We start from the raw sequence: 26,776 nt of genomic DNA on the forward strand, positions 1-26,776 counted from the left end.
CGCCATCTTTTTGTAGGGTTGCTTTGCTCTGGGCTCGCCACATAGAAAAGAGATGCTTGACTAATGTATATATATATATTTTTTTAATAGGCCACAATTATGTAATAACCCATTTCCTTATGTGCTACGATGTAAGCTGTGGGAAGCTGAAATTAGTAGGTAGAAGTTGCCACTATACATTGAAACAGGTGTTTGATACTTTTCCATCCCCCTAATGATTCAGGTTAGGATGGTTAATCTGATCCAGGATCTGTGATTAGTACAACTTCTACTGCAAATGAGCTGAAACCACTTAAAAATGTGTCAAGTCTAGTGAGAATGTGCACCTCCTAACCCAGACTGTGGCCCTGTTCAAATACTTAGGTGCTTTCTTTCCTCTCGGCCATCTTTGAGGTTATTACATATCTGAAGTATTGGCTTTAAATAATGGTGTCAATGAATGAAGGAAGGAAAGGGAAGAAGACTGAAGGATGTGTTTTCTAACCATTGGAACTGGGCCAATATCAGTGTTGTATAGTTCAGTGGCATGCTTTGGCTCAGCAGTGCTTGCTTGTGGCTGGGCACACTCTTCTGATATTTGATGGCTGTTGTTGTTGTGCTTAATCTGACCCTCCCCCACACACCCCTGCTGTATCTCCCTGAGCTGTGCATACATTCCAACTGACGGATGCTTTTTGAAACTGCATAAAGCTGCCACACAACTTTTGAATGATGCGATAACTAATTATGTTTTTCAAAACATGTATAAATAAATTCACCTGTTAAATTGTCTCTTTCTGAGGATTTAACTTTAAATTGACAGTGCTTGTCTTTTTTCATGTGTTTTGAATGTGATGATATGGATATTTCAGTTTGTGTATGTAATTCTCTTTGAAGATGGCGTTTAGGAATGTGTAATGTACACATGCTCCATGTTCGGCAGCCCAAAGCTTTAGGTCTCTCCGGCTGAAGTGAATCAGCTCCTCCCTTCTGGCATAGTTCCAAAGCCAACACTAGAGAAACCTGAAGGGTGACTGTGCACATTGCCACTCCGCCAGGGTGTAGGTGAATCTGGAATTAGATGAAACAAGGATGAAATGGACTTGTCTAATGTGCTTGACCTCCCAGAGTGCCTGACTCAGATTTTACCTTAAGTATAGAGGGGGTGTGATACTATAATACATCCTGCCACGTCTTGGTATAGGTTGAAATTGCCCCTAGTTGTGATATTGGGTGAGGTTTGCATCTACCCCACTAATGGTTAAGGTTAGGATTTGGGAGGGGAAGCTGATCCTAGATCTGTATCTAGGAGAAACCTCTCCGGAGCCCACATCTCTTAGGCCTTAGTTAGTTTAATTGTGGAACTGTACATGAACTAGAATCTTTTTTTGTATTTGTGATATCAAGTACTTTCCGTGACAATGGTAACACAACAGTTGTCTTCGTTTCTAGTGGAAACCTTGCTCAGGGAAATGTGCTCAGAGGACTTTTCAGACAGATCATGCTATTGCAGTTGTAGTCCACCGGGGGGGGGGGGGGGGGGGGGGAATTTTGTTGGTTAAATATTTAGTATTTTGTGCAGTGTCACTTCAGGTTATTTCTGTTGGGGGAAGTTGGGTACATTGTGTTTGTGTGGGAGCAGTCAGTATCGATATGAAATGTGACTGTGAGAATGCTATATTTGTCTTTCAGTTCAAGGACAGATACATCATTTGTTAAAGTGGATTAGTCAAATTCTACAGTAATCCTCACAGTATTCACAAGTTTCCTTTTATTTGTGTGTTACGTACGCATCTAGGAAGAGGGAACGCAACACCCTGCTACAACTCAACTCCCCGTGGAGTGAAAGAGGTATTTATTTATTTTATTTATTTATTTTACCGTTATTTTACCAGGTAAGTTGACTGAGAACACGTTCTCATTTGCAGCAACGACCTGGGGAATAGTTACAGGGGAGAGGAGGGGGATGAATGAGCCAATTGTAAACTGGGGATTATTAGGTGACCATGATGGTTTGAGGGCCAGATTGGGAATTTAGCCAGGACACCGGGGTTAACACCCCTACTCTTACGATAAGTGCCATGGGATCTTTAATGACCTCAGAGAGTCAGGACACCCGTTTAACGTCCCATCCGAAAGACGGCACCCTACACAGGGCAGTGTCCCCAATCACTGCCCTGGGGAATTGGGATATTTTTTTAGACCAGAGGAAAGAGTGCCTCCTACTGGCCCTCCAACACCACTTCCAGCAGCATCTGGTCTCCCATCCAGGGCCTGACCAGGACCAACCCTGCTTAGCTTCAGAAGCAAGCCAGTAGTGGTATGCAGGGTGGTATGCTGCTGACATTGTAATGTGCGAGTAAGGATGACAAATGCAGAGAATTTACCATTTACAGGGAATTTATTCCTTCACACGGTAACTTTGGGGGAAAGGGGCTGAACGGAACCAAAGCAAAGTAAGTAAATGTCAAAGCCCCCTCTCCTACCTTACCTGCCTACCCACTACTTACCTATCTTAGCACCACCTGGTGCGCTAACCAAAATACAGGGGGTGGTCCGCCCAGGTCTTACCTAGTGTGTATAGACAGTTAATACTACGGGTTATGTATGTCCACAGGCCTCTTGCCTAAGCACTCCCTAGATGCCTTCCCCCTGGGAACAAATGAAACAGAATATTACAAACAATTTCACCAAAAAAAACTCTGAGAAACAACACAGGACATCAAATAAGCTCTATCTGACTGAGCAACAAACTAACACAGAACATATCCATCAGCTCTCTCAGCAACAACTTACATAGTAAATCTCTTTCTGAGAAAGAACCAACATATGATATAGCCCTCAGTTCTATCTCTTACAAAGGAACACTGGCTTTTATAGCTGGAGAAGGAGTCTGTAATGGGGTCAGCTCCAATTAGCAATGGCCGACCATTCAGCTGCTTGGGGGACTTTCAGGAAGCCACCCTGAAACACACACATACCTAATAAAAACACAACACAGAAACTGGGGAACGTAACATTGTGTAACTGCAAATACATACTTTTTGAATAGGCCAAGTTACTCATTACTTCAAAAGCATCAACAAAAAAACAATGCATCGGGATTAATTTCTAATATACAGGAAGAAATGCTTAAAATGATTATCCTCAACAACATAATATTTAACAGTTGGTTGTTGCAGTTTATTGTAATTGACACACTGATCACATGATAATTAATATGGGGTTACGGCACGCATTCAATTTAGGGTATGGCCATAGGAACAGACTTCCCACTGGGCACACACTGGTTGAATCAACGTTGTTTTCACGTAATTTCAATGAAATTACATTGAATTGAGGTCTGTGCCCAGTAGGTCTATTTAATTTTAGGACGTTTATAAGTGTTGTTTTCCACAGATAATAAAGCGTGGAGCAAAAAGTTAATTTGAAATGTAAGGTTGCTGATGTGAAAGTTACAGTATATAAAGACAGGATTTGATGTCAGGAGCTTTGTATTGTATTGCCTTCTAAAAAGAACAGGTACTTATTCTGAGAACCATGTTTCTTAGAGCTTGGTGATACTGTGGTTGTCCTATGGTTTGCATACCTTCCCACAACTTTCTGGTTATGGTGCAGAATAGTTGCTTTGCTTTGGAACATTCTCAGCACATTTAAGGAACTTGACAAAATAACGTTACATTTTGGTAATGATCTCCAACTGATTTGACATTGGGAATGTTCTCAATAGTTCAGAGAACGTTAAGAAACAACGGTCTCCTGTGGGAATTTCAGTTCTTCAGCATAACGTTTCCTACAGGTTTCGTCATGGTTCTATTTTAGAAAACAGTTAATGTCCTTGCCCGCGCGTAAATAAAATTAGCATAATATAAGATACATCCTTTTGCCTGGGCTGCGTCTTCCGCATCTGCGGTGGAAGAGTTACAGGGTTTTTTGTTAGACCAGGAGACATCCTAAAAATAGGTCTTCTCACGAACACGTCTGTAGCGTCCGAACCATTTGGGGTTTGCTCTATGACCCCCACAAGCCTCACAAGACTCCCTGCAACCTAAAAATAAATGTTCCCAGAACAGGCCAAATCTTCACTTCCGTTCTCAGAACGTAACTTATGGCTACGTTCCCAGATCCAATGGGAAACCCAAAACTTACTTTCCCACAACTTCCAACGAACCAAATGTGCTAGCTGGGTAGAAACCTAGAAACCAAATAAACTCTATCTGAGTAAAGGAGAGGCGGCAGAGAAATGAAACTTAGACATACTTTGCTGGAAACGAAACTGAAGGGAACGAAGAAACGTTGTGTGGCAAAGAGCCACTGTGCTCAGCCCGATCACACCGACACGCCCACACACACAATGCAGGCTGAGGGTGTTAGCTGCTTTCCTGTGGCTCTCAGAATTGCAATGACAGATGAGGAGGAGGGGAGGTTTTTTTCAAGGTATAAAAGGAGGTTACAATGTTTGATCTGTCCTTTGTATCCTGCGGAGCCCTCCGCTTAAGGGATTTGGGTGAGTTTCCTTTCCATCGAGATCTAAGAGCTTGTTTAGAGAGTGATTTGTTTTATGTGCTTTGCCATTCCGTTTGTATACATTTCAATATCATCAAACCCAAATATTGTGTTTGTTTTGTTGTACATTTACAGTTACAAGAATAGGTTACTGTTTTTTCTTTAGAGTCAAATGTCTATAGTACAAGATAACTTTGACAAGACTATAATACATGGTAAGAGCATTTGTTAAACATCAATGCTGTACCAGGGGGATGTATCACTGTCGCCTGCGTCACTCACATCTATGTGCATCCTTCCTTTTGTTGCAGGACTGGTGACCCTCTGTCAGGTCACTATGGAGTTCCCACTCTGTTTGCTTGCTGTGTATTTTCTTGTAAGTATCTCACATTGACAGCATGCATGTGTCGGTGATGAATAACCCTTTATGGACAATAAAGATGTATAGAATTTTTAAATGAAACTCTAAACATACTACATTGTAGGGTCAGAGTTGTCTTGTGGACTGACTGTGACTAAACCAAGTCTTGTCCCACAGTGAAGAGGAGGAGAGGAGGAGGAGGACAGGAGATGAAAAGCCTGCTCCCAAGGGCAGGTCACTGGGTCCCTGGCCATGTCCTGGTAGGGGGTGTTGGGAGTCTGTCCCCTAGCAGGTACTGACCCTCAGCATGACCTCGCAGGACCTGGCCAGTCGGGCCTGGTGAGCAGAGCCAGGAGCTGCAGATCAGCTGATCCGCAGCGACCTTGACGCACCGACGAACCCAAGCACCAGACACCTGAAGACACCTGAGACGACTAGATGAAGCTCATCCGAAGCACAAAGCTTATATTACTTACCTGAATACTTAAACGAAATGTACCCTAGAATGCCGCCAGATGAAGAACCATTCTTTTCTTTTTTTGGTTGGCTTCTGGTTGTCTGCGTTGCTTGGTTTCGGCGGCTCATGGGGGGCCTGCTGAAGAAAACGCATTCCCAAATACACTGCAATGCTGAACGCATAATTTCCATGAAAATGTAAAAATGTTAAATAAAAATAGAAAAAAACATTGCAACATGAACAAACTTACCTGTGCCGTTTGTTCTGTAGTTGTCATTTTGGGTATTTATACACTCTGATATTGATGCCACATTGCAGAGAACAGCTGCAAAGTTTTAACATCGCAAATAATACTTACAGTTAGTAGTGTAGTGCAAGTAAATAATATCCAAGCCACTTGACACATCTTTAAACTCATACATACTGACAATTTAATATCAGTCTCAGTGCATTATTTTATGTGGCTTTTTTCTAATTAGCTTCATGTAGGCCTACATTAGCATGTCGTTTAGCCTCCTGTTTGTTAGGTAAATACAGTACTTCCTTGAACAGGACGGCCCTCTCCAGACGCTCATGCATGCACACATGCCCAAGCGCACACACGTCATAGTTTGGTTTTGTTGTGTTGTCTTTGTTCACTACATAGTAACCAAAGAAGATCCACTCTATCTGAGAAAAGCAGAGGCAATGCAGAATTTATACTAAACAATGGACTTTGATGGAAATGAAAGTAAAGCTTGCAGACACAATGCAGGCTGCTGCGTGTGTGAGGTGCTGTCAGACAGGGCTAGACAGTTCAGAGTATAGGATGAGGGCAGTGGAGGCTCCTCAGAGGAGGAAGGGGAGGACCATGTATTGCCGTGCTTCTACACCTGCATTGCTTGCTGTTTGGGGTTTTAGGCTGGGTTTCTGTACAGCACTTCGAGATATTAGCTGATGTACGAAGGGCTATATAAAATACACTTGATTTGATTTGATTTGACATCCTCAGTGAATTTCATTTTTTTTTTAAAGTAAAACATTAAAAAAGTTATCCTTTTAGATTAAGCTATACTAAATATATTCACGTAACCAAATAATTTATTAAAACTATACTTTGCAAAAAAGGTCTACAGTAGCCTCAGCAGCACTCTGTAGGGTAGCACCATGGTGTAGCCGGAGTACAGCTAGCTTCCGTCCTCCTCTGGGTATATTGACTTCAATACAAAACCTAGCAGGCTCATGGTTCTCACCCACTGCCAGTAATTATGACAACTCCGGAGGATGTCCTCCAACCTCTCAGAGCTCTTGCAGCATGAACTGACATGTTGCCCACCAAATCAAAGGATCAGAGAATGAATACAGTACTGAAAGCATAAGCTACAGCTAGAAAGCACTGCAGTGCATAAAATGTGGTGAGTAGTTGACTCAAAGAGAGAGAAAGGCAATAGTTGAACCGTAAAAAAAAAAATCATCCAAAATGAAGGAGAAGCAAGAGAGAAGTAGACAGACATTTCATTTTTTTTGTTCACTTTCAGTTTCATTTACTTAGCTAGCAAATGCAGCTAGCTAGTTTAGCCTAATGAAACACCCTGCTCAAACAGAGGGATGCTATCTTAGCTAGCTGGCTATGACTATCCAACGCAACACAGGAACTCTTCAAAGGTCAAGGTAAGCTTTTAGTTTTACTAATTTATTGCCTCCGGGGCCGCCGGTGTAACTGCTTACTGACTGTACACTGTAAAGTTACTGCATTATTGTAGCGAGTTCACTAACGTGCTAGTTCTATTAGCTATTCTGACTATGACGTTACTTTAGCTAATATGGTGACAACTATGTAGGGTGTGTGTTGCGATTTGGCTTGGAAAGGTTTTTTCGCCTGGTCACATACAGTACATGTTGATATGTTGTGCACTGAAGTCCACAAGCGAAGGTGAGAGGAGGAGAGCACATAGATGCGAGAAGGAAAACAACGTGGCTGCTATGAAAGTGATCTATGGTGTGTATTCATTCCACCAATTCTGTTGGAAAACGTTTCTTAAACGGCAGCAAACAGAACAAAACGGAGATAAACCTACCTGAATTTGTCCAATAGAAACTCTCATTTGCAACTGTTGGACTAAAGTTTACACCCTATATCAGCTAGATGCAGGCGGTTTTGAATGTCACTGTCTGTCCATGTGTCACTGTCTGTCACATCATGATGTGTATAGGGAACAGTTGAGTATCATGTAGTAGCCTGAACCTATCGCTGTTACATTGAACTGGGTGAATGGAATATGAATGACAGTCATCCAATATGATGTAATAGAAATAAGGCCATGCTCATAAAAAAATTATCATCCTCCCTCATCTTAAATGGCACCAACCGCCACTGGACGAGGACGGGGAAGGGTTTAACCCTTTCACAGGTCACCCATGGAGTCCCATTCTGTCTGCTTGCTATGAATCATGTCTGTAAAACACTATACTACTATTCAGAGATTGGCAGAAAAATAACTTTACAAAATGCACTAGGGAGTAACGCAACGTCCACCCACATATATACATATGACAGCGAGTGGAATGATAGGTCCACGTGCCCTGCTCCCGAGAGTGGGGGTCACCCAGTGTGTTCTGTCAATCTCTCCACGCCTATGTGTGTATGAGTGGTGACCCAGCCTGCGGACCCAAATGCGGTGTGCTGATGCGTTTTGCTCCTGTGCCAGGCCAGCGGGGGGGGGGGGGGGGGGGGGGGGGGGGGTGTTGTGTGCAGTAACTTCAAAACAACGACCCAAAGCACCAGACTACAGAAGTAATCGAAACCACAAAAGCCACATCCCATCCACATCCCTTTTTCACTTTGGTCGGCTTCTGGTGGTCTGCGTTACTTGGTTTGGCGGCTCGAGGTAAAAACGCAATCCCATATTAATTCCACAAACAAGGCTGTATGCATAATTTCCTGACAAAACCCATAAAACTGTAAAACTAAAGACTGTAAAGACATGCAACTTCAAGTGTTCTACACTGCTAGCCAGCACCTTTCCTAAACAGGTGTGCGTTTCTTTCGCATCAAGACATGCAACTTTAACATGTTTTGTCCCAGTGGTCTGATGTTTTTATCTGTTGTTTATTTCATTGTCTTTCCTTTGACCAAGAGGTAATACGTTTGAATTCTCTATTGATGTATGGTTAGGTTGGCCAAATGAGTTTTTCACACTTCAGATATAGTAGTTCAGTTCAATTCATTTTCATAGTTTTCGCAACAGTAGGCCTAGCGACAACAGGGACACAGGGTTAGATGCCTAACCCTAACCTTAAATTAAGACAAAAAGTCATTTTTTGTTTTTCTACATTTTTACAATATAGCAGAGAGAAAGAGGGAGAGCTTTTACTCCGGCCAAATTCTGTCCATGAAAATCAGTCCATGAAGAGCGAAATATTTGTTTGTAGGTTAATGAGAGTGTTGAATTTTCTAATTTGCTACGTAAGGCGTATTTGATCTAATAGAAGTTGTTACGGTTGTTACGAATGCACTGATATAAGAGGATGTGTGGAATTTCGGCAAATTTGAAAAAAAGCTGCTTTACAGTGCCTTCAGAAAGTATTCAGACCTCTTGACTTTTTCCACATTTTGTTATGTAACAGCCTTATTCTAAAGTGGATTAAATAAATAAACAACCTCAACAATCTACACACAATACCACATAATGACAAAGCAAAAACAGGTTCCAAGAAATGTTTGCAAATGTATAAAAAATGATCTTATTTACATAAGTATGCAGACCCTGTCACGTTCCTGACCTTATTTGCCTTTGTTTTACTTTGTTTAGTTGGTCAGGACGTGAGCTGGGTGGGTAGTCTATGTTATGTGTTTCTATGTTTAGGTTCATTGGTAATTAGCCTTATATGGTTCTCAATCAGGGACAGGTGTTTGACGTTTCCTCTGATTGAGAACCATATAAAGGTAGGCTGTTCACATTGTTTGTTTGTGGGTGATTGTCTTCCGTGTCTGTATGTATGTTCGTACCACACGGGACTGTTGCGTTTGTTTGTAGTCTGTACCTGTTTGTGCGTTCGACGTGTATTTGTAAATTCTCATGTTTAGGTCAGTCTACGCCGTTTTGTTGTTTTTGTAATCATTTCAAGTGTTCTTCGTGTTTCGTCTTGTTTAAATAAATTTCGTTATGTCCGCATACAACGCTGCATTTTGGTCCGACCCTTACTCCTCCTCCTCATTCGAGGAGGAGGCTTTAGACGAGCGTTACAGACCCAATGCTATGAGACTCGAAATTGAGCTCAGGTGCATCCTGTTTCCATTGATCATCTTTGAAATGTTTCTACAACTTGATTGGAGTCCACCTGTGGTAAATTCAATTGATTGGACATGATTTGGAAAGACACACACGGGTCTATTTTAAGGTTCCACAGTTGACAGTGTATTTCTGCGCAAAAACCATGCCATGAGGTGGAAGGAATTGTCCGTAGAGCTCCGAGACAGGATTGTGTCTAGGCACAGATCTGGGGAAGAGTACCAAAACATTTCTGCAGCATTGAAGGACTCCAAGAACACAGTAGCCTCCACTTTTCTTAAATGGAAGAAGTTTGGAGGAGCTGGCAGCCGGGCCAAACTGAGCAATCGGGGGAGAAGGGCCTTGGTCAGGGGGGTGAGAGAGCTCTAGAGTTCCTCTGTGGAGACGGCGAAACCTTCCAGAAGGACAACCATCTCTGTAGCACTCCACCAATCAGGCCTTTATGGTAGAGTGGCCAGACAGAAGCCACTCCTCAGTAAAAGGCACATGACAGGCCGCTTGGAGTTTGGCAAAAAGCACCTAAAGACTCTCAGATCATGAGAAACAAGATTCTGTGGTCTGATGAAACCAAGTTTGAACTCTGGCCTGAATGCCAAGCATCACATCTGGAGGAAACCTGGCACCATCCCTACGGTGAAGCATGGTGGTGGCAGCATCATGCTGTGGGGATGTTTTTCAGCAGCAGGGACTGGGAGACTAGTCACAATCAAGGCAAAGACGAACGGAGCAAAGCCCAGAGAGATCCTTAATGAAAACCTGCTCCATAGCTCTCAGGACCTCAGACTGGGGGCGAAGGTTTACCTTCCAACAGGACAATAACCCTAAGCACACAGCCAGGACAACGCAAGAGTGGCTTCTGGACAAGTGTCTGAATGTCCTTGAGTGGCCCAGCCAGAGCCCGGACTTGAACCTGATCGAACATCTCTGGAGAGACCTGAACATAGTTGTGCAGCAACTCTCCCCATCCAACAACTCTCCCCATCCAACCTGACAGAGCTTCAGAGGATCTGCAGAGATCTGCACCCAAATAAAGGTGTGCCAAGCTTGTAGCATCATACCCAAGTAGACTCGAGGCTGTAATCGCTGCCACAGGTGCTTCAACAAAGTACTGAATAAAGGGTCTGAATGTAAATGTAATATTTCAGTTTTTATTTGTAATAAATTAGCAACATTTATTAAAACTTGTTTTTGCTTTGTCATTATGGGATATGGTGTGTAGATTGATTTTAGAATAAGGCTGTAACGTAACAAAATGTGGAAAAAGTCAAAGGGTCTGAATACTGTCCGAAGGCACTGTGTATTGGAACTATGACTGTTGTCACAGAGATAGATAGAGAACTCATCATGGGTATAATGCGTTTTAGCATGGACTTTAAAGTGGTCAACTGGATGGGGATTGCTATAAGTTGGGAACCAGCCAATGAAGAAGAAGAGAATTGACTACTTTAAAATGGAGATCTGCCCATGCTGTCGCAGACTCTGTAATGGCACAGATAGAAAGATGAGTCCATTATCTATCTCTATGGCCTGTTATTCACACACGTATCTGCCCTCTCATTGACTAGAAGGATCCAATCTGATCTCGCCTTCTCCCGCCTGCCTTCCATCTTTGAGGAGATGTATTTCCATTGTTAGAGCGGTCTTTAGATAGAGCTAATTTTGACTTTGTGGCTGTAGAATCTAGTGGTAACCAACGTTATGGGGCCCCAGGACCATGTTTGGGAAACCCTGGGCTAAGAGATAACCGTAAAAGAAACAGGATATACAATGAAAGAATACAGGACAGAAGGTACATAAACGAGCCCAGGGTTTACACATTCTTCACACTGGATTCCCCTTTTATGACTATAGCTGTGATGTGGGCATAAAGCTGGGATAAGGGTTAGGGTTGAGTGTTAGGGTTGAACCGAGATGGTGACTGGCTTCTACCCCTGCCATAGTTCTGCGTCATGTAAGGATTCCTGTAAAAAAAGTGAGCGTATGCAGCAGCTCTGCCACTGGCAACAGTACACTATCAAACAGTTACTCACATGCAGCTCTTCTCACGTCATTTACCTTATCTCTTGTCCATGCAATAAGCAATATGGGAACAAAACCAATAGACAGATAAGAACACGTATTAAAGATGTAAAGATGGCGCCGGAGAAGAAGGCAGACATTTTACGTGCACCCAACCAATTGTGTTTTTTGGTTTGTTTATTTGCATTGTTTGTAACTTTTTTTTAAACTCATTTTGCACATAATGTTACTACTACTGTCTCTTATGACCAAAAATAACTTCTGGACATCAGGACTGTGATTACTCACCACGGAGTGGCAGAATGCTTTTTTTCCTTTAACGAGCCTGACAAGGCCGACGCGAACGATATACTGCTATCTCGGGAACAGGGCCAGATCCCCGTGATTTGCGTGAAGAGGTGGCGGAGATAAAGGGGCCGGAGGGTGGGCTGCCTTCTGAGAATTCGTAGGTGATCGAATAAACTCCCACTTCCTTCCATTCTGCTAGCAAACGTGCAATCTTTGGACAATAAAATAGATGACCTACGCGGAAGATTAAACTACCAACGGAACATTCAAAACTGTCATATCTTATGCTTCACGGAGTCGTGGCTGAACGACGACACTATCAACATACAGCTGGCTGGTTATACGCTGCACCGGCAGGATAGAACAGCGGCGTCTGGTAAGACAAGGGGCGGCGGACTATGTATTTTGTAAATAACAGCTGGTGCACGATATCTAAGGAAGTCTCGAGCTATTGCTTGCCTGAGGTAGAGTATCTCATGATAAACTGTAGACCACACTATCTACCTAGAGAGTTTTCATCTGTATTTTTTTGTAGATGTTTACATACCACCACAGTCAGAGGCTGGCACTAAGACAGCATTGAATGAGGTGTATTCCGCCATAAGCAAACAAGAAAACGCTCAGTAGCCGGGGACTTTAATAAAAGGAAACCTAAATCCGTTTCAACAAATTTCTATCAAAATGTTAAATGTGCAAGCAGAGGGAAAAAATCTCTGGACCACCTTTACGCCACACACAGAGACGCATACAAAGCTCTCCCTCGCCCTCCATTTGGCAAATCTGACCATAATTCTATCCTCCTGAATCCTGCATACAAGCAAAAATTAAAGCAGGAAGCACCAGTGACTAGATCAATAAAAAAGTGGTCAGATGAAGCAGATGCTAAGCTACAGGACTGTTTTGCTACCACAGACTGGAATAAGTTCCGGGATTCCTCCGATGGCATTGAGGAGTACACCACATCAGTCATTGGCTTCATCCATAAGTGCATAAGTGACTGTACGTACATATCCCAACCAGAAGCCAGGGATTACAGGCAACATTCGCACTGAGCTAAAGGCTAGAGCTGCTTTCAAGGAGTGGGAGTCTAATCCGGAAGCTTATAAGAAATCTCGCTTTGCCCTTCGACAAATCATCAAACAGGCAAAGCGTCAATACAGGACTAAGATCGAATCATACTACACTGGCTCTGACGCTCGTCAGATGTGGCAGGGCTTGCAAACCATTACAGATTGAGGTTAGGGTTGAGGCTAGGGTTAGGATGGAGCCGGGATGTGGACATGATGCTCGGGTTATGGTTGAGGTTTGGGTAAGGGTAAGGGTTTACCCACTGGGCACACACTGGTTGAATCAACGTTGTTACCATGCTTTTTCAATGAAATTACGCTGAATTGACATCTGTGCCCAGTGGGAAGCTACGATGTGAACATGAAACTAGGGTTATGGTTGGGGTTAGTGTTGAGGCTATGTAGGGCTGAACTGGGATGTGTGGGTAAGGGATAGGGTCAGGGTGGGGTTGACAGGTTGGCAAGGTGGCAGGTAGCCTAGTGGTCACAGTGTTGGGCCAGTAACCAAAAGGTTTCTGGTTTGAATACCTTTGCTGGCAAAGTGGAAAATCTGTCTGTGCCCTTGAGCAAGGCTCTTAACCCTAATTTAATTCAAAGGTGACTATGGCTGACCCTGTAAAACAACAAATTTCACTGCACCAAAATACAGTGGGGCAAAAAAGTATTTAGTCAGACACCAATTGTGCAAGTTCTCCCACTTAAAAAGATGAGAGAGGCCTGTAATTTCCATCATAGGTACACTTCAACTATGACAGACAAAATGAGAAAAAAAATCCAGAAAATCACATTGTAGGATTTTTAATGAATTTATTTGCAAATTATGGTGGAAAATAAGTATTAAGAAAATAAGAAAATAAGCCAAGGTTGGCGATTTACTGCCGCAACCAGCTATGGAATGTTTGCTCACAAGCATAATTCATTGACTGATCCCTTCTGATGACCTGGATGGAATTATGTGATCCTTCCTTAAAGAGATTCTCAGATACTTTGTATACTTTTTAGCCAGCAGTACTAAAAGTAGCACTCACGAGCCAAAAGTTGTCCCCGAAAATTGTGTACGACGTCACATACTGTGCATTTGGAAAGTATTGAGACCCCTTAACTTTTTCCACATTTTGTTACGTTACAGCCTTATTTGAAAATTTATTAAACAGTTTTTTCCCCCTCATCAATCTACACACAATACCCCATAATGACAAAGCGGGAAAAAAAGTAAAATTCATTCGAACGTTTTCAACATAAAACACTGAAATATCACATTTACATAACTATTCGGACCCTTTACTCAGTACTTTGTTGAAGCTCCTTTGGCAGCGCTTACACAATTACAACCTTGAGTCTTCTTGGGTATGACGCTACAAGTTTTGCACACCTTTTCATTTGGGGAGTTTCACCCATTCTTCTCTGCAGATCCTCTCAAGCTGTGTCAGGTTGGATGGGGAGCGTCGCTGAGCAACTATTTTCAGGTCTCTCCAGAGATGTTCAATCAGGTTCAATTCTGGGCTCTGGCTGGGCCACTCAAGGACATTCAGACTCTTGTCCTGAAACTACTCCTGTGTTGTCTTGGCTGTGTGCTTATGGTTGTTGTCCTGATGGAAAGTGAACCCTTGTCCCAGTTTGAGGTCCTGAGCACTATGGAGCAGGTTTTCATTAAGGATCTCTCTGTACTTTGCTCCGTTCATCTTTGCCTTGATCCTGACTAGTCTCACAGTCCCTGCTGCTGAAAAACATCCCCACAGCATGATGCTGCAACCACCATGCTTCACCATAGGGATGGTGCAGCATGATGCTGCAACCACCATGCTTCACCATAGGGATGGTGCCAGGTTTCCTCCTAATGTGACGCTTGGCATTCAGGCCAAAGAGTTCAATCTTGGTTTCATCAGACCAGAGAGTCTTGTTTCTCATGGTCTGAGAGTCTTTAGGTGCTTTTTGGCAAACTCCAATCGGGCTGTCATGTGCCTTTTACTGAGGAGTGGCTTCTGTCTGGCCACTCTACCATAAAGGCCTGATTGGTGGAGTGCTGCAGAGATGGTTGTCCTTCTGGAAGGTTCTCCCATCTCCACAGAGGACCTCTGGAGCTCTGTCAGAGTGACCATCACCTCCGTGACCAAGGCCCTTCTCCCCCGATTGCTCAGTTTGGCCCGGCAGCCAGCTCAAGGAAGAGTCCTGGTGGTTCCAAACTTCTTTTATTCAAGAATGATGGAGGCCACTGTGTTCTTAAGGACCTACAATGCTGCAGAATGTTTTTGGTACATTTCTCCAGATCTGTGCTTCAACACAATCCTTTCTCGGAGCACTACGGACAATTCCTTCGATCTCATGGCTTGGTCTGACATGCACTGCCAACTGTGGGACCTTATATAGACAGGTGTGTGTCTTTCCAAATCATGTACAATTAATTTAATTTACCACAGGTGGACTCCAATCAAGTTGTAGAAACATCTTAAGGATGATCAATGGAAACAGGATGCACCTGAGCTCAATTCAAGTCTCATAACTAAGGGTCTGAATACTTATGTAAAAAAGGTATTTATTTTGTTAATATTTAATACATTTGCAAAAAAAACTTTTTTCACTTTGTCATTATGTCATTATTGTGTTTAGATTGATGAAGATTTTTATTTGTTTAATCCATTTTAGAATAAGGCTGTAACGTAGCAAAATGTGGAAAAATGGAAGGGGTTTGAATACTTTTCGAATGCACTGTATGTGCAGATATGTGCACCATGTCATTGCTCTCTCTGATGGCTGACACCTGGAGGGGGGTGGAGACAATCATAAGAACAGGTGAAACAGATCAGGGTGTGACACAAGTAAAAGTAAAAGTCACCCAGTAAAAAATACTTGAGTAAAGTCTAAAAGTATTTGGTTTTAAATATACTTAAGTATCAAAAGTAACTGGAATTGCTAACCAGACGGCACAATCTTCTCATTTCTTATTGACTGATAGCAGGGGCACACTCCAACACTCAGACATAATTTACAAACAAAGCATTAGTGAGTCCGTCAGATCAGAGGCAGTAGGGATCACCATGTTTTCTTGATAAGTGTGTGAATTGGACTATTTTCCTGTCAAATGTAACGAGTACTTTTGGGCGTCAGGGAAACTGTATGGCGTAAAAATTACATTATTGTCACGCCCTGACCTTAGTTTTCTATATTTTCTGTATTATTTTGGTCAGGTCAGGGTGTGACGAGGGTGGGTATAGGTGTTGGTCTTGTCTAGGGGTTTTTGTTTATCTATGGGGATTTTGAATGTCTAGGGAATGTAGGTTTATGGTGGCCTGAATTGGTTCCCAATCAGAGGCAGCTGTTTATCGTTGTCTCTGATTGTGGATCCTATTTAGGTTGCCATTTTCCATTTAGGTTTTGTGGGTAGTTGTCTATGTGTTGTTGCATGTCAGCACGCTGTTATTTATAGCTTCACGGTTGTTTTTGTTAGTTTGTTTAGTGGTTCATTCGTTTATTAAACAAGAACGTATTCACATCACGCTGCGCCTTGGTCTCCTGACCTCGACGATCGTGACAATTATTTTCTCTAGGAATGTAGTGAAGTAAAAGTAAATATAAATAGTAAAGCAAAGTACAGATACCCCAAAAAACGACTTAAGTAGTACTTTAAAGTATTTTTACTTAAGTACTTTACACCACTGTTGGTTACATATGTGTAAGATTGGTGATTACTGCAAAGAAAGGAAAGGATTCTTGTTGACACTATTGGTTGAAACCGGTAGTATTCGAAAGGGCCACTTGCCAAACTCACCTGTCCATCTGCAAAACCCTTTGTACTGAAACCAAAGCTGTCAGAGCAGTTGCCTAGTTAGCAGAGGCTGCTTAGCTTGTCTACAAGTTGCAGCTATATTTTGTTCCATTTTATTTGCAGCATGAAATGACCAGCCGTGTATCGCAATGGATCAAAGTCAGGGAAGGGATCATATTTTCAGGTATGTCATTGGTCTTGGGTAGCCAGATAGCTAAATTAGGTTATTAGTAGTTACTAGCTACAGATTTGTAATTTTTCTACATTTATTTCACCTTTATTTAACCAAATAGGCCAGTTGAGAACAAGTTCTCATTTACAACTGCGACCTGGCCAAGATAAAGCAAAGCAATGCGACACAAACAACAACACAGAGTTACACATGGAATAAACAAACATACAGTCAATAACACAATAGAGAAGTCTATATACAGTGTGTGGAAATGAGGTAAGATAAGGGAGGTAAGGCAATAAATAGGCCATAGTGGTGAAATAATTACAATTTAGCAATTAAACACTGGAGTGATAGATGTGCAGAAGATGAATGTGCAAGTAGAGATACTGGGGTGCAAATGAGCAAAAAAAGAAATAACAGTATGGGGATGAGATAGTTGGATGGGCTATTTACAGATAGGCTATGTACAGGTGCGGTGATCTGTGAGCTGCTCTGACAGCTGATGCATAAAATTAGTCAGGGAGATATGTCTCCAGCTTCAGTGATTTTTGCAATTTGTTCCAGTCATTGGCAGCAGAGAACTGGAAGGAAAGGTGTCCAAAGGAGGAATTGGCTTTGGTGGTGACCAGTGAAATATACCTGCTGGAGCGCGTGCTACGGGTGGGTGCTGCTATGGTGACCAGTGAGCTGAGATAAGGCGGGGCTTTACCTAGCAAAGACTTACAGATGACCTGGAGCCAGTGGGTTTGGCAACGAATATGAAGCAAGGGCCAGCCATCGAGATAATACAGGTTGCAGTGTTGGGTATATGGGGCTTTAGTGACAAAACGGATGGCACTGTGATAGACTGCATCCAATTTGCTGAGTAGAGTGTTGGAGGCTATTTTGTAAATGACATCGCCGAAGTCAAGGATCGGTAGGATAGTCTGTTTTACGAGGGTATGTTTGGAAACATGAGTGAAGGATGCTTTGTTGTGAAATGGGAAGCCGATTCTAGATTTAATTTTGGATTGGAGATGCTTAATGTGAGTCAGGAAGGAGAGTTTACAATCTATGCAGACACCTAGGTATTTGTAGTTGTCCCCATATTCTAAGTCAGAACCGTCCAGAGTAGTGATGCTGGATGGGCGGGCAGGTGCGGGCAGCGATCGGTTGAAGAGCATGCATTTAGTTTAACTTGCATTTAAGAGCAGTATAAGGCCACGGAAGGAGTGTTGTATGGCATTGAAGCTTGTCTGGAGGTTTGATAACACAGTGTCCAAAGATGGGTCAGAAGTATACAGAATGGTGTCGTCTGCGTAGAGGTGGATCAGAGAATCACCAGCAGCAAGAGCGACACCACTGATGTATACAGAGAAAAGAGTCGGCCCGAGAATTGAACCCTGTGGCACCCCCATAGAGACTGCCAGAGGTCCAGACAACATGCCCTTTGATTTTATACACTGATCTCTGTCTGAGAAGTAGTCGGTGAGCCAGGCGAGGCAGTCATTTGAGAAACCAAGGCTGTTGAGTCTGCCAATAAGAATGTGGTGATTTACAGAGTCTAAAGCCATGGCCAGGTCACTGAATACAGCTGCACAGTATTGTCTCTTATCAATGGCGGTTATGACATCGTTTTGAACCTTGAGCGTGGTTGAGGTGCACCCATGACCAGCTCGGAAACCAGATTGCATAGCGGAGAAGGTATGGTGGGATTCGAAATGTTCGGTGATCTGTTTGTTAACTTGGCTTTCGAAGACCTTAGAAAGGCAGGGTAGGATAGAGATAGGTCTGTAACAGTTTGGGTCTAGAGTGTCTCCCACTTTTAAGAGGGGGATGACCGCGGCAGCTTTCCTACCTTTGCGGATCTCAGACAATACGAAAGAGAGGTTGAACAGCCTAGTAATAGGAGTTGCAACAATTGCGGCGGATAATTTTAGAAAGAGAGGGTCCAGATTGTCTAGCCTGGCTGATTTGTAGGGGTCCAGATTTTGCAGCTCTTTCAGAACATTGGCTATCTGGATTTGGGTGAAGGAGAAATGGGGGAGGCTTGGGCAAGTTGCTGAGGGTGGTGCAGGGTTGTTGACCGGGGTAGGGGTAGCCAGGTGGAAAGCATGGCCAGCTGTAGAAAAATGCTTATTGAAATTCTCAATTATCGTGGATTTATCGGTGGTGACAGTGTTTCCTAGCCTCAGTGCAGTGGGCAGCTGGGAGGAGGGGCTTTTATCCTCCATGGACTTTACAGTGTAATGGGTAATACAGAAATACAGTAATGGGCTATTGTGATTCTCCTTTATCTGTTACGGGATAGGTACTGTTCAATTATGAATATGTAGTGCCTTGTGAAAGTATTCATCCCCCTTGGCGTTTTTCCTATTTTGTTGCATTACAACCTGTAATTTAAATTGATTTGTATTTGTATTTAATGTAATGGACATACACAAAGCAGTTTAAATTGGTGAAGTGAAATGGAAAAAATAACTTGTTTAAAAAATAAATAAAGAATTCAAAACGGAAAAGTGGTGCGTGCATATGTATTCACCCCCTTTGCTATGAAGTTAATTATGTCCACCTGTGTGCACCTGTGTGCAATCTAAGTGTCACATGATCTGTAACATGATCTCAATATACACTGCTCAAAAAATTTAAGGGAACACTTAAATAACACAATGTAACTCCAAGTCAATCACACTTCTGTGAAATCAAACTGTCCACTTAGGAAGCAACACTGATTGACAATACATTTCACATGCTGTTGTGCAAATGGAATAGTCAAAAGGTGGAAATTATAGGCAATTAGCAAGACACCCCCCAAAACAGGAGTGATTCTGCAGGTGGTGACCACAGACCACTTCTCAGTTCCTATGCTTCCTGGCTGATATTTTGGTCACTTTTGAATGCTGGCGGTGCTCTCACTCTAGTGGTAGCATGAGACGGAGTCTACAACCCACACAAGTGGCTCAGGTAGTGCAGTTCATCCAGGATGGCACATCAATGCGAACTGTGGCAAAAAGGTTTGCTGTGTCTGTCAGCGTAGTGTCCAGAGCATGCAGGCGCTACCAGGAGACAGGCCAGTACATCAGGAGACGTGGAGGAGGCCGTAGGAGGGCAACAACCCAGCAGCAGGACCGGTACCTCCGCCTTAGTGCAAGGAGGTGCACTGCCAGAGCCCTGCAAAATGACCTCCAGCAGGCCACAAATGTGCATGTGTCTGCTCAAACGGTCAGAAACAGACTCCATGAGGGGGGTATGAGGGCCCGACGTCCACAGGTGGGGGTTGTGCTTACAGCTCAACACCGTGCAGGACGTTTGGCATTTGCCAGAGAACACCAAGATTGGCAAATTCGCCACTGGCGCCCTGTGCTCTTCACAGATGAAAGCAGGTTCACACTGAGCACATGAGCACATGTGACAGACGTGACAGAGTCTGGAGACGCCGTGGAGAACGTTCTGCTGCCTGCAACATCCTCCAGCATGACCGGTTTGGCGATGGGTCAGTCATGGTGTGGGGTGGCATTTCTTTGTGGGGCCGCACAGCCCTCCATGTGCTCGCCAGAGGTAGCCTGACTGCCATTAGGTACCGAGATGAGATCCTCAGACCCCTTGTGAGACCATATGCTGACACATGCACATTTGTGGCCTGCTGGAGGTCATTTTGCAGGGCTCTGGCAGTGCACCTCCTTGCACTAAGGCGGAGGTACCGGTCCTGCTGCTGGGTTGTTGCCCTCCTACGGCCTCCTCCACGTCTCCTGATGTACTGGCCTGTCTCCTGGTAGCGCCTGCATGCTCTGGACACTACGCTGACAGACATAGCAAACCTTTTTGCCACAGTTCGCATTGATGTGCCATCCTGGATGAACTGCACTACCTGAGCCACTTGTGTGGGTTGTAGACTCCGTCTCATGCTACCACTAGAGTGAGAGCACCGCCAGCATTCAAAAGTGACCAAAACATCAGCCAGGAAGCATAGGAACTGAGAAGTGGTCTGTGGTCACCACCTGCAGAATCACTCCTGTTTTTGGGGGTGTCTTGCTAATTGCCTATAATTTCCACCTTTTGTCTATTCCATTTGCACAACAGCATGTGAAATGTATTGTCAATCAGTGTTGCTTCCTAAGTGGACAGTTTGATTTCACAGAAGTGTGATTGACTTGGAGTTACATTGTGTTGTTTAAGTGTTCCCTTTATTTTTTTGAGCAGTGTATATACACCTGTTCTGAAAGGCCCCAGAGTCTGCAACACCACCAAGCAAGGGGAACCAGCAAGCAATTAGCACAGAGCTCTCCGAACAGGTCAGGGACAAAGTTGTTGATAAGTACAGATCAGGGTTGGGCTATAAAAAAATATCGGAAACTTTTGAACATCCCACGGAACACCATTAAATCCATTATAAAAAATGGAAAGAATATGGCACCACAACAAACCTGCCAAGAGAGGGCCGCCCACCAAAAATCACAGATCAGGCCAGGAGGGCATTAATCAGAGAGGCAACAAAGAGACCAAAGATAACCCTGAAGGAGCTGCAAAGCTCCACAGCGGATATTGGAGTATCTGTCCATAGGACCACTTTAAGCCGTACACTCCACAGAGCTGGGCTTTACGGAAGAGTGGCCAGAAAAAAGCCACTGCTTAAAGACAAATATAAGAAAACGTTTGGTGTTCGCCAAAAGGCATGTGGGAGACTCCCCAAACATATGGAAGAAGGTACTCTGGTCAGATGAGACTAAAATTTAGCATTTTGACCATCAAGGAAAATGCTATTTCTGGCGCAAACCCAACACCTCTCATCACCCCGAGAATTCCATCGTCACATCTGGAGGAAACCTGGCACCATCCCTACAGTGAAGCATGGTGGTGGCAGTATCATGCTGTGGGGATGTTTTTCATCAGCAGGGACTGGGAAACTGGTCAGAATTTAAGAAATGATGGATGGCACTAAATACAGCGAAATTCTTGAGGGGAACCTGTTTCAGTCTTCCAGAGATTTGAGACTAGGACGGAGGTTCACCTTCCAGCAGAACAATGACCCTAAGCATACTGCTAAAGCAACACTCGAATGGTTTAAGGGGAAACATTTAAATGTCTTGGAATGGCCTAGTCAAAGCGCAGACCTCAATCCAATTGAGAATCTGTGGTATGACTTAAAGGTTGCTGTACACCAGCAGAACCCATCCAACTTGAAGGAGCAGGAGCAGTTTTGCCTTGAAGAAAGGGCAGAAATCCCAGTGGCTTGATGTGCCAAGCTTATAGAGACATACCCCAAGAGACTTGCAGCTGTAATTGCTACAAAAGGTGGCTCTACAAAGTATTGACTTTGGGGGGGGGGGGGGGGGGGGGGTATTTATGCATGCTCAAGTTTTCTGTTTTTTTGTGTCTTATTTCTTGTTTGTTTCACAATAAAAAATATTTAGCATCTTCAAAGTGGTAGGTATGTTGTGTAAATTAAATGATACAAACCCCCTAAAAATACATTTTATTCCAGGTTGCAAGGCAAAAAAATAGGAAAAATGCCAAGGGGGGTGAATACTTTCGGAAGCCACTGTAAACCTTGTATTGCTACGTAATTGGCCGTTGAGAGGTTTTGAAGCCACCGGTCGGCCATATTGGCACTCCCCACTATGAGTCTGCCATAGGATGAATGGAATTCTATTGTATTTCAATTAAATGTTTCAAGGACAAAATGACATGTATTTAAGTATTTTTGTTGTTGTAGTGGGGACATTAAACATAGTCATCTCTAAAAATGATACTTTAAGGGAAATGATTGTATATATTTGTATTTGTTATTTTTATGTTTAGCTCACATATCATAATTTAAAAGTATGCATTAAGGTGTCTGTAATATAATAAATGTGTCAAAATAATTGTAGACATTAATAAATGCATTTCTATAGCTTCCAAAATATGTTTTACAATGGTGGGGGAGAGCCAAGATGGAGACTCGGTGGCTTCAACACAATGGTGGGGGAGAGCCAAGATGGAGGCAAGGTGGCTTCAACACAGCACCACCATCTTGTGCAGCGGTATTCAACTCTTACCCTACCAGGTCTGGAACCCGCTGGTTTTCTGTTTTGCCTGATAATTAATTGTATCCTCTTGGTATCCCAGATCTAAATCAGTCCCTGATTAGAGGGGAACAATGAAAAAACACAGTGGACCTGGCTTGGAGGTCCAGAATTGAGATTGACGGATCTAGTGTATATATAAATCATTGGTACTGTTTGGATTTGCCAAAAGATTCAGATTCTACCGTTACGCTTGTTTACACTGAGCTGCACTGGGGTCGGAACGCCATCATGGTTGGATTAAGACACCGCTGAGTCAGCGCAAGATATGGGTTGGAAATCGTACCTTAATGCATGGATGGGATAAGGCACTATACTCAAAATGTTACTTTTCTCCAAACTCCTACATCGAGAAGATTGAAATACTGCTAGTGTTTCCTGAAAACCGCCCTTTTTGCCCTCAATATGCATGTGCCTTGTCAAAGTATTTGCTTTGCAACAATTCTGCAATTAAAGAGCTTGTTGTCAAACTGCAGAGTCTGGTGTCCAACATGAGTTCTGGAAGGAAATGTGAGTTTGTACAGCTTTCACCACCAACAAATACTGCACTCTCCAGGGACATACTGTTACTAACTAACCGGATGAACAAGTGTTTTTGAAACAAGAAGTAGGCTAATTATTATTGGAAAGAGGTTCTCTAGTCTACCATTAATGTTTGGTTCAACAATATGTCAAATGTAGCCTAATTGATAACTGTTTTCATTCATGAGCATGTGCTGAATTCTGTCTTTGTTCTTTGTTTCAGTGTTCAGACTGGGGAACACTGTGAATTCCATTGACGAAGCCAGGCAGACCTTGCAGCTCTCTGACCCTGTGCTGCGCTTCTGCCTTACTGTGGCCAACCTCAACCGGCCCTTTGCTTTATCTGCAACAATTTGCTCTGGGCCAGAAATGTTGGCATTGTCTATGATATCAACAAGGAGCGGTGGAGCTTGAATGCCTCTCGTATCTACTTCTTGTCCCTGGTTAATAGTCTAACAAGAGATGTTTACGTTTTTTATTTTTATTTTTTTATTTTTTTATTTAACCTTTATTTAACCAGGTAGGCAAATTGAGAACACGTTCTCATTTACAATTGCGACCTGGCCAAGATAAAGCAAAGCAGTTCGACACATACAACAACACATAGTTACACATGGAGTAAAACAAACATATAGTCAATAATACAGTGAAAAAAAAAATAATAAGTCTATATACAATGTGAGCAAGTGAGGTGAGATAAGGGAGGTGAAGGCAAACAAATATATGTATAAATAAATAAAAATATAAAAGGCCATGGAGGCGAAGTGAGTACAACACAGCAAGTCAAATAAAAACTAAAAAAACACTGGAATGGTTGGTTTGCAGTGGAAGAAAGTGCAAAGTAGAGACAGAAATAATAGGGTGCAAAGGAGCAAAATAAATTAATAAATAAATACAGTAGGTAAAGAGGTAGTTGTTTGGGCTAAATTGTAGATGGGTTAGATGTTTACGTTATTACCCAGATTATGGTTCAGAGAACCAAAAATAGTCTGTTTCAACAGAAAATGGATCAGCACCTCAAAGACAGACCCGATCAGGCTTTTCTTGTTCCTCAACCGGATGCTTTTCTGCTCCTGCTTATTGAGAGTCTTAAAAGACATCCCTCGGTTGCCCTTGACACACTGAAAAACATTTGATATTTCCTTTTCACTGGACAACCTGGGTGTTTACTGGTCAAACCCAGAGGTGGTGGGCTTTTGTGGGCTAATCTCCTCTCTGTTAGGGATAATGTCACCCCAGTTTGAAAATTAAACCATAACCTAGAGTTAACGGTAAATGAATGGAGCTAGAGTTATTAAATGAAGAGAAGCTATACACAGTATGATGGGCAGATGCAGGTACTAAGGTTTGTAGTCAAACACTGGTGAGACAGAATTTTGCACGGGTTCCTTACTTTGAATATCACTACAGGTGAAGCTACATGTTGGCAGAAGTTCAGTGATGATAGCAATCCCTTCAGATAGTTAAACTGTTTGGAGCTTAAAGGGCAAACACTTTTATGTGTATTTTATGAGTAGCTTTCATTTTTTAAATCACTTCATTTTTTAAATGATTACTGTTGGGACCAGCAACAGCTCATTGGTTGACACATCGGTATCATTAGACATCTTTAAATTAGTAGATTATAAAGGGAACTTTGCAGTAGTTTAGGAATCACAAAGATAGAGACTGGACAGGGATCTACCCCTCCCGGGTGGTGCAGTGGTCTAGGGCACTGCATCGCAGTGCTAGCTGCGCCACCAGAGTCTCTGGGTTCGCGCCCAGGCTCTGTCGCAACCGGGAGGTCTGTGGGGTGACGCACAATTGGCATAGCGTCGTCCAGGTTAGGGAGGGTTTGGCCAGTAGGGATATCCTTGTCTCAGTATGTAAAATGTATGCACTCTACTGTAAGTCACTCTGGATAAGAGCGTCTGCTAAATGACTAAAATGTAATGTAATGTAATCTTAGTAAACTTGATTGTTTACTAGTGTTTGATTGAACGTAGAGCACTGTAGTTGGGTGCCATAATGCTTTATTTTACAGAAATTTGACGGATCAAGAGTTGCATCATCCAGCCAGCATGGCCACACTAATCCAATCCCACCAGTTAGCATCGTATCCTTTATGGCTTTATCATTAGTTATAGATATGTTCTGTTCATTGTGAGAAAAATACAGTTAAGTTCAAAATGTCTATGCAAATCATGTATTCCATTATAGAAAAGCATTATTAATACAGTAGATTTCTATGTATGATGCAATGTATGTAACAAAATGGGTTGAATTAGATTTTCTTAAACTGTTCAATAAGAAAATAAAGAGATCCGATGGACTTTTATGCAATTATTCACAATGCTGATGTAAAGGTTCACTTATTTGAAGTCCTGAGTTGAACAAAGTTTTTTTTTTAAATGACATGGTTAATTACCAAGCAGTTTGATAAATGTGGCCGCTGGGACTGAAAAATATTGAGAAACACTAAAAAGTAGATGACTAATTTGGGGTTGAAATCTTTCATTTGGAGAAAATATTTGTCCTTCTTTGCTTTTATAAAACAGACAATTATTGATGAAAAGAGCTTTATTTATTTTTTCAGAGACATTAATACATTTTGTAGTATTTTTCTAGAGGAAAAGTTGGTGATAAAGCATCCCCACATACAATTGCAAATATCTATATACTGTATATATATATATTACATTTACCTTTCGCCAAGTAGAGGCTTCTTGTCTGTCTTGAATAGACTGAGGAAATTGTGCAAAGAAGGAAGCAAAAAAAGAAGTTACACAAATTTGTTCTCAAATGTCGACAATCTGTAGTGATTTATACTAGACAAGAGATTTTATTTCACATTTCTATTGAGACATTTAATTTACCAATATCAACAAAGTAAACGCACCAGCAACAGCGAAACAATAAACAAAAAAATATTCTAGAGTTGTTTGATTTGTAAGCAGTATGCACATTACATGGCATTTTGCATTTCAAGAGCATATTGTGGGTGTCTTAACAGTTTTCAAGGACCTTTAGCCACAAAGCTGTAGTTGTACACATGAAAAATAAAATTTAGGGACCAATAATTTGAGTACATATATTTTGTTTCACCTGCGTGTCATGCAATCAAATCAATTATGAAAGATAACCTTATGTTAAAGCCAATGTGACTCACATTTTCCTATTAGAAGGCACCTCGCTAACTCCTGCGTATATCACAATTAGCACTTATTCAGATGAATATGGCTCAGTCCAATACTGCACACAGAGACAGTGGTCTGTACTAGTCTCATATCTGGTCATGTGCTTTCCAGAATACCACAGTCAGTAGCATACATTTCATTTATTACA

General features: G+C 42.4%; 1 long non-coding RNA gene and 1 pseudogene across 1 annotated transcript; both read left to right on the forward strand.

Annotated features, from left to right (window-relative positions):
- The first annotated feature begins 4,387 nt into the window (after nt 1-4,387).
- Nucleotides 4,388-5,548, forward strand: LOC129862430 (uncharacterized). Its single transcript, XR_008760763.1, has 3 exons — nt 4,388-4,486; nt 4,797-4,861; nt 5,024-5,548. It is a non-coding gene; the product is annotated as an uncharacterized LOC129862430 (long non-coding RNA).
- An 11,312-nt stretch (nt 5,549-16,860) lies between these two features.
- Nucleotides 16,861-24,873, forward strand: LOC129861823 (peroxisomal membrane protein 11A-like; annotated as a pseudogene).
- Nucleotides 24,874-26,776: the final 1,903 nt, after the last annotated feature.

Source organism: Salvelinus fontinalis, chromosome 9 (assembly GCF_029448725.1).
Source record: "Salvelinus fontinalis isolate EN_2023a chromosome 9, ASM2944872v1, whole genome shotgun sequence".
Lineage (NCBI taxonomy): Eukaryota > Metazoa > Chordata > Actinopteri > Salmoniformes > Salmonidae > Salvelinus > Salvelinus fontinalis.